We start from the raw sequence: 8,978 nt of genomic DNA on the forward strand, positions 1-8,978 counted from the left end.
TTTTCTCCCCGTTTTGATGACTGTCTTCACTGTGTTCTATGGTATATCCAATGCTGTGGAAATTTTTTTGTACCCTTCTCCTGACTGATACTTTTGAACAATGAGATCCTTTGATGCTTTCTAAGCTCTCTGCGAACCATGGCTTTTGCTGTAGCAGGCAACTGAGTAAATGTCAGGAAAATCCTACTAGGACAACTGAACTTTATTTGGGGTTAATCAGAGTCTCTTTAATAGATGGCAGGTGTGTACCCAAGAAGACTCAATGCAGTAATTAAATCAAAAGGTGCTTCATTAAAGTATTAGTTTAGGGCTGTACACACTAATGCAACCAGCTTATTGTACATTTTCTATTTTTTATATTTTTCCCCTAGCAGATTTGTTTGTTTTTCAATTGAATTGTACAGGTTATAGGTCACATTAAAAGTGGGAAAAGTTTTGAAATGATTTGTTGTGGTCTCATTTTTTTATATTACAAAAACTTGGGATTTTGACAGGGGAGTGTAGACTTTTTATATCTACTGTATGTCTGTGATGCAGCTGCTGATTTGGGATAATTTGTTCCTATCAGGAATGTTAAACTTCATTATTTGAAGAGGTACATAGTTCTGTGTTTTTGTTTACAGTTAAAAGGTTATGAGGTGTTCTGGGGTGTTTTTTTTTTTGTTGGAAGGTTTGCAGTAAAACAAAAGGTCTTGCAAAATGTGATACAGGTTCAAATGGAGATGACAAGAAACAACAGTATAAAATATCACCCTGCCAAGCATTACTGGGTGCATGTAAGACAAAAACTGGAAACAAGCATTTAAAAAAGTTGTTATATATAATAGGTGGGAATAACAGTGTCTTATGTTAATGGTTACACTTATCCATATTATTTTGGGAAATGAATGGTCTCACAGGTATAGACAATAAGGTAAGAGTACTGAATTATATTAAGAAATTGGGAGTGCAAATAGCAATGCTACAGGATGGCACATTTGGAAAACAGTGAGCATGTGGATTTGATAAAGAAAGAATTTCAGGATGGATATTCAGCAGAATATCAGGGACAAAGGAAATGGGGAGTAACTGCTAGATGAGTTCCAAGTGGGAATGAAGACAGAAAATAAGGATAATAATGGTAGATTTGTGGCACCAAAGGGCTACTGGCAATGCAAAAGAGTTATGCTGGCATGTATTTATAGTCTATCTAAAACTGCTATTATGGAGCTTAAGAAAATTTTGGAAGAAATAATCAGCTTTCATCATGGAATATTACATATAAGTGGGGACTGGAACTTGATTCGCAACAGTGGGGTGTAGCTCAGGGACCTGGAAGGAAAAATATAACAAAAGAAGGTAGATTTTTAAAGAAATGCGCGAAGATATTTGGTACGGAAGACATGTGTAGGAACTCAGAGAGAATTTACATATTATTCCCCAAGTACAATAACTGTGCTAGACTAGACAGAAATTATATTTCACAGGAACAGCTGCATTTAAATGAAAGTCTTGACATACATCCAATAACTATTTCAGATCATGCACCAATAACAATTAAGATAAAAATTCAGGATAAAGAAACAAAAATGAGACAATGGTGCTTCCCCACCTACTTGTTAAATGGACAGCAATTTAGGTAATGGGTAGTGGAGATTACTCAAAAGTTATTAGGAAAAATAGAAACTTTGTCAGAAGTTAAAGCTACTGAGTGGGATAAAATGAAAGTGGACCTTAAAAATAGGGTAGAAATAAAAGAAAAAGAGATATGGTTAAGAAGTAACAGGAATTATTTACAGGGGCTGACAAAGGTTAACGTATTCCAGAATAAAGTGATTCTCACATAAGAAGAAGAGGTGCAAAGTACAGTTTTGTACCTACCATAAATGTAGATGTCCGATAGATATGCAACTGCAGTCATAACATATGGGTTGTCCTGCCTCAGGCAGCCCTCGGTCGGCCGGATTCCAAAGTCTGGGTCCGACGTCAGCTGATGTCGCATTTCTCTCCGACGTCAGAGCGGCTGGAGTACATAAGCATCAGCCGACGCCATTTTCTTCAGTGTTTCTTGCCCCAGATGCCAGGTGCCCTCCAAGGAAGGCTGTAATCAAATTGGAAGACAAAAACAGGATTCCAGACAAATAAATGAGCAATAAACAGATACACCATAACAGATATCCCCAGCTAAGAGAAACAGGGATAGGCGTGGACCCTAGGCATACAGGGGTATGGAGGGAGGGAAAATCCGACTGCAGTTGCATATCTATCGGACATCTACATTTATGGTAGGTACAAAACTGTACTATGTCCTTCAAGAATGCAACTGCAGTCATAACATATGGGTAGAATACCATAGCTTAGCTGGGGGAGGAGGAATGCTCTAGGAAAAAGATGGTGTGGCAATCAAACCCTGCAGGACTGCCGAAGCAAAGCCTGCTCTGGATCTGGAGTATAGAGGGAGATTGTAGTGTTTGGAGAATGTATGCACGGAGCTCCATGTAGCAGCTTCTAGAATGTCCTTAGTAGGCACCCCTCTTAAGAATGCTGTAGAGGTGGCTGTAGCTCTGGTGGAATGTGGTCTGACATTGGCTGGAACAGTCTTTCCATGAAAGGAATAACAGAATCTGATGCAATGTCCAATCCATTTTGAAATAGTCTGTTTTGAAATTGCTTTTCCTTGGACTGCAGGGGCGTAAGCTACAAAAAGTTGTTCAGACTTCCTACTGGTCTTGGTTCTGTCCAGGTAGTATCGAAGTTGTCTGTGAATGTCCAAGGTATGTAACAGTCTTTCCCCCTTATTCTCAGGATTGGGGAAGAAAGCAGGCAGATGAATAGCTTGATTTAAAGAAACCCTAGATACCACCTTTGGCATAAAAGTAGGGTTGGTCCTTAATGAAACCCTGTCTCTGTGGAAAATTATGAACGGTGGTATTACCATTAGCGCCTGTAGTTCCGAAACCCTTCTTGCTGAGGTAATTGCCAACAGGAAAGCTGTCTTCCATGAGAGAAATTGCAAGTCAACTGAAGCTGCTGGCTCAAATGGAGGTAGAGTCAGTTTTTCTAGGACAAAATTGAGGTCCCAGGCTGGCACTGGAGCCTTTCTTGGTGGCTTAATGTTCTTGATTCCCCTGAGGAATTTGCCTTAGCAAAGGATGTGAAAAGACAGGCGGATCAGTGTTATATCTAGCTGAAATAGCTGATGCATGTATCTTTATAGAAGAATATGAGAGTCCATTCTTTAGCATATTTGCCAAATATTCCAGAATGAGTGGGATGTTCAATAATGATGCATCATGTCCCTTGCTGGTATTCCAAATGCTGAATCTCTTCCATTTTGCTAAGTAAACCTTTCTGGTGGATGGTCTTCGAGTCTCTGTTAGTATCCGCTGAACTTCCTTGGAGAGAGATAGGTTGAGGTTATTCATGGGATCTCCCAGGCTGTTAGCTGCAGTGTCTGAAGGTTTGGATGCACTGTTTTGAAGTTGTGTTGAGTCAAAAGTAGAGGCCATTGGGGAAGGGCCCACTTCTTGGTGTGACATATGCTCCGTAGTAGTGGATACCAGTGTTGTCTTGGCCAGTTCGGAGCTATTAGGATCCCCTTGGGTCTCTCTGCTTTGATATTTAGTAATACTGAGGTCATCAGTGGCAGAGGTGGGAATGCATAGATTTTTAGGAAGTTCCAGTTGAATGAGAGAGCATCTATTTTCCAAGCTTGTGGATGGTATGTCCTTGAGCAGAATTTTTGTAGATGATGGTTGAGGTAAGAGGCAAATAGGTCTACTTCTGGCCTGCCCCATGTCGAAGTGAGCTGTGTGACGATCTTCAGATGTAACCTCCACTCGTGTGGATCTGTGAAATTCCTGCTTAGGCTGTCCGCCAGCACATTCTCTTTGCCTGGAACAAACTGGGATTGTAACTGAATGTTTAGGCTCAGTGATTTTTCCCAAAGATGCATTGTTAGTCTGCAAAGGGGGTAAGAATGGGTGCCCCCTTGCTTGTTTATATACCACATCACAGTGGTGTTGTCTGTCCGTATCAGTAAATGGCCTTGCTGAAGTTGGTGTTGAAAGGCCTCGATGGCATGCATTACTGCCAGCATTTCCTTTTGGTTTATATGTAGATGTGTTTCCTTTGGAGACCATTGTCCTTGTATACACCTGCCTTCCATGTGCGCCCCCCCATCCAAGGTCTGAGGCGTCTGTGGTCATGGTCTGTGTTATCTGTGGTTTTTTGAATGACATACCTGTGTTTGCCTGGCTTACCGAGGCCCACCATAGGAATTCCTTTTGTAGGCAAGGAATGAGCGGTATGGTTGTCTCTAAGTTGTTGCTGTGCTGAGACCATAGGCTTTTTAGGTACCATTGAAGCTTTCTCATGTGTAGTCTTGCTAATGGAACCAGGAGAATGCAGCATGCCATGTAACCCAGGGCCTGTAGGAATCTCCTTGCAGTCATCTGGGTAAGTTTTGCCAAACCTTTGAAATAATGAGTTAACTTCTCTTGCTTGTCTTCTTCTAGGTAAGCCATTTGAGACGCTGTGTCTAATTTGGCTCCTAAGAAGATTATTTGCTGGGATGGCTGAAGTCTTGACTTTTGGAAGTTGACTGTGTATCCCAGAGCTTGAAGTAATCGTATGACATAGTCCAAGTTTTTTGTCAACATCAATTTGTCGTCCGCTTGTATGAGGCAGTCGTCCAGGTACGGGTAAATTTGGATCCCCTGGAGCCTGCAATGAGCAATTACTGAAGCCAGGCATTTTGTGAATACTCTGGGCACAGTAGATAAGCCAAATGGCAATGCTGAGAATTGATAATGCTCTGGCCCTGCAAGAAATCTGAGGTATCTTCTGCAGCTGTGTCTGATAGGGACATGCAGGTATGCCTCCTTGAGGTCCAGAGTAATCAGCCAAGACCCCTTGCCCAGCATGGGAAGGAGTTGCTGTAGAGTCAGCATTTTGAACTTTGGTACTATGAGAAAGGTGTTTAATGCGGACAAATCCAGTATTGGTCTCCATTGAGATTCTTTTCTTGGAACAAGGAACAGTCTTGAGTAAAACCCCTGGCCTTGTTCTTGTTGTGGAACTCTTTCTATTGCTTTCATCCGAGTCAGCAGAGAGATTTGCTTGATAGCCTCTGCCCTCTGGTTTTGTGGTAGGTTTGGCATGCCTTGTTTTCTTGGTAAGGTATGAAAATGGAACCTGTAACCTCGGTCTATAATGTCCAAAATCCATTTGTCCTTTGTCAATCTGTGCCAATTGTCTGTAAACAGAGATAATTTCCCGCCCCAAGGGAGCTTCTATTTGTTCCCTGGTAGGCGGCAGTAGAGGAAAGTCATTGAGATTGTGGCTGTGGGGCAGGTGAAACCCCTGTGTCACTTCTTTGGTTTGCTGGCTGCCATTGTCGTCCCCTGTAAGGACCTCTGTATTGTCCTCTTCCTCGGCCACGTCTGTTTTTACCCCTTTGAAATTTTTCAGGATTAGGAAAGGACCAGTTTTTTGAAGGCCAATTCCTACTGAATCTGGGGGGATGAACCTGGAGGAAATCTTTCACCGTCTGAACTGATTTTGCTTTTTCCTCGATTGACTTTAACACATCCTTAGCATTAGCACCAAAAAGCTTGTTCTTTTCCAAAGGTGCATCCAGAAGTTTTGCCTTTACATGATCTGGTAGAGGTTGATCTTTTAACCATGCATGTCTACGAATGACTGCCCCTGTCATAGCTGCCCTACATGAAGCTTCCAGTGCATCATATCCACACTGCAGGAAGTGATTGCTTACTTGCTGAGAGTTATGTACAGCTTCCTGCAAAGACTTCCTGTCTAAAGGATCAGGAGAGGCCAATGTTTTCTGTAAATCTTCTAACAGGAAATCCTGATATTGTAACATATGAAAAAGGCAATTCAAAGCTCTCATAGATAAAGTAGTGGAGGTGTAGACCTTTTTACCCCATCTCTCTAATGACCTAGCTTCCCTGTTGGAAGGCAAAGGATTTTTAGAGGTGGAAGCTGAAACACCTTTAGGTCCCTGAGAAATAGTTTCCAAATCAGCAGTATGGGCCCTGAATAAATGGGAATATGTTTCTGGGACCCTGTAATACCTGTCTGGCTTGGCTGGAGCAGGAGGAAGAGAATCAGGGGTAACACTAGAGTCAGAATATAAATCATCCAAAACATCAAGCACAGGAGGAATAGCTAAGGGTCTGTGCTGGGGCTTAAGGAAAGTTCGAAGGCGCTTTCTGGAATCAGAATATTCCTGGCCTTGCCACTTGAAATGTTCCCTCATGGTATGCAGAACTTCCCCAAAAGAAATATCCTCAGGAGGGGAGGCCGAGGGGATGGAATCCTCTGCATCCGAGTCCTCATAGGTCTGGAAGAGCTCTTCCTGGCCATCTGAGTGGACAGAGTCCTCAGAATCTTCATCTGAAGGAATAGGGTCAGAGGGTTCAACCCGGGGCCTTTTATCAGAAGGAGGCTGGGATCCTCTCTCAGGATGGGCCTGTGAACCTCTAATTATAGAAATTAAGTCAGCAGCCATAGTCATGATTTGTGTCTCTGGAGTAGGCTGAGGTAAGGCTTTAGCAGTAAGATGCTTGGTCTTGCTGGCTGCCTTAGCCCTAGTGTAGGCCTTAATAGACATGGCCATAGGAGGCCTGGCAGCTCCACGTGCAGGAGTGACCTTATCTACAGCAATGGTCTCGGGCATTTCCTCGGTTTCGGTATCCGGAGGAAAATCAATAACTGGCGTCGGGGTGATATCCGGAATCGGAGTCGTCGGTAATGCAGTGTCTTCGGTTCGGAACGGTGGAATAACCGTCTCACGGGGAACCGGAGCACTCGTGGTAGGTTTTGGCGTGAGTCGGTGGTAGACGTGGGCCGAGGATGTCGGTCCCGGTCTTTTCATTTCTTGGGAGTTTGCGATGTAGGAAGTTCCGACGGCATTGTATAAGCAAATTTTTCGCCGAAAAAATCTTCAGCGAACTCCGCCCGGCGCCTGAGAGTGGACTTGTTGAAGCGAGCACAGGCTACACAGGCCGAGACGTCGTGGTCTGGGCCAAGGCAAGGAAGACAGTAAGAGTGGAAATCCTTATGAGGTATTTGTTTACCACAAGAAAGACAATTGTTAACTTTTTCAGTAATTTCTGACATCAGCTGAGGCAAGAAAAGGTCCCCAATGGGGTACTTAGCTTTTTTGATGACTTCAGAATCGAAGAATACAGGAGCTGACCGACCGGCACTTGCGAACTGCTTCTGCTTCGGGCACCGCGCGGCAAGAAAGACTGGAGAAAATGGCGTCGGCTGATGCTTATGTACTCCAGCCGCTCTGACGTCGGAGAGAAATGCAACATCAGCCGACGTCGGACCCAGACTTTGGAATCCGGCCGACCGAGGGCTGCCTGAGGCAGGACAACCCATATGTTATGACTGCAGTTGCATTCTTGAAGGACATCTGCAGAGGGCTAAAAAGAAAATAGACTATCTGGATGATTTACATGAGTTTAGAAAGATTGCTGTTAAGCAACTATTTTTGATAAGATCTACAAAGCACAAAAACGTTTAGCACAATGACTTAGGCAACAGAAAGTAGGAAGAGTTGTTGTCAAACTAAGATAGCCTATAACAAGAAAAATAACAGATTTTATACTGGTGCTAGAGATATTTTGGAAATTTTATGAACATTTGTTTGAAGCAGAGAAATGTGGAAATCAGGAAAAGTCACAAATGGAAATATCTATGGAAGACTTAGGCATGCCAAGGTTAGAAGTAAAGACAGGAGGAAATTAGATAAAAATGGTGACAAATAATCAATCCACAAGAGAGTCTCCAGGGAGATGGCAGCCTGGAAGCTAAGAGGGAAGAAAGTGATAAGGGAGTGGACCATTTTGTTTAAGAGTACTTTAAAAGGAGGGTTAACACAACATCCTGGAAGAAAACTGTGGTGGATGTAATAACTAAAGACAGCAAAGACCCATTAGACACAACTTCATGTAGGCACATTTCAATTTTAAACCATGACTATACAATGTTTATGTCTATAATAGCTAAAAGAGTGGCAAAGATGTTGTCAAAAGTGATAGATTTGGATCAATGTGGCTTTTTGGAGGGGAGGCAAACATTCAACAATATTAATAGAACAATGATAATCAACAGGAAAGCAGAATGTAAGAAAAAACAGCTGTTGTTGGTGGATATTGATGCAGAGAAAGCATTCGACAGAATAAACTTGGGCTTTTTTTGAGTGGGCAATCAAAGCACTTGCATTCCTTGATATAAGGAGAAGGTTAATTAAGATGATACATGAGGGATCGGAGGCAAAAATTCAAGTGATTGGTTTAGTTTCCAACAATTTGGTCTGAACAAAGGAACCAAGCAGGGTGTCCTCTTTCCCCTTTGTTATCTACTTTATATTCAGAGGTACTGGCAAAGAAAATAAAGGAAACATAAATTGAAGAATATAATTGGTATTGTATTCAAGAAAAGTTGGGTTTATTTGCAGACAATATTATTTTGTACCTGATAAATCCAATAAGAACATCTCAGTTTTGTGGAACACTCAGAGACAGTTTCAAGCCTTTTGGGGTATAAAATTAATGAAGATAAAATAAGGCTATAGCTGTAAATGACGTCACATGAATTGGTTAAGCAATACCCACATTTATGGGGGCATGATAAAATGAAGTATTTAGGAATATTGATTAAAAAGGATTCTGTTATGGCAGCTAAGGATATGTAGCAGAAACTAAACAAAAGACAATACAAAAACGAATAAGCTGTTAGTTCTTGTTTATGGATATGGATAGCAAGATACAAGCAGTGAAAGCATTTTAGTCCCTTCAGTTTTATATACAGGTTAGGTATATTTTTGTCAACTAGAGGAAAAATGTGGACAGTAATTAAAGAGTTGAAAGAATTTACCTGGGACAGGAAGAAGGCAAGTGTTAAGTGGGATAAGTTGATCCTTCCAATAGAACAAAGTGGTTTGAGATTACCTAATTTGAAGGGAT

At 42.0% G+C, this 8,978-nt stretch overlaps 1 protein-coding gene across 2 annotated transcripts in view; it reads right to left on the bottom strand.

Annotated features, from left to right (window-relative positions):
• The window catches only part of PUS10 (pseudouridine synthase 10), a 1,838,120-nt gene that overhangs the window by 89,068 nt on the left and 1,740,074 nt on the right, over nt 1–8,978 (bottom strand). The window lies entirely within an intron of this gene.

Source organism: Protopterus annectens, chromosome 1.part2 (assembly GCF_019279795.1).
Source record: "Protopterus annectens isolate FY-2018-M chromosome 1.part2, PAN1.0, whole genome shotgun sequence".
NCBI lineage: Eukaryota > Metazoa > Chordata > Ceratodontiformes > Protopteridae > Protopterus > Protopterus annectens.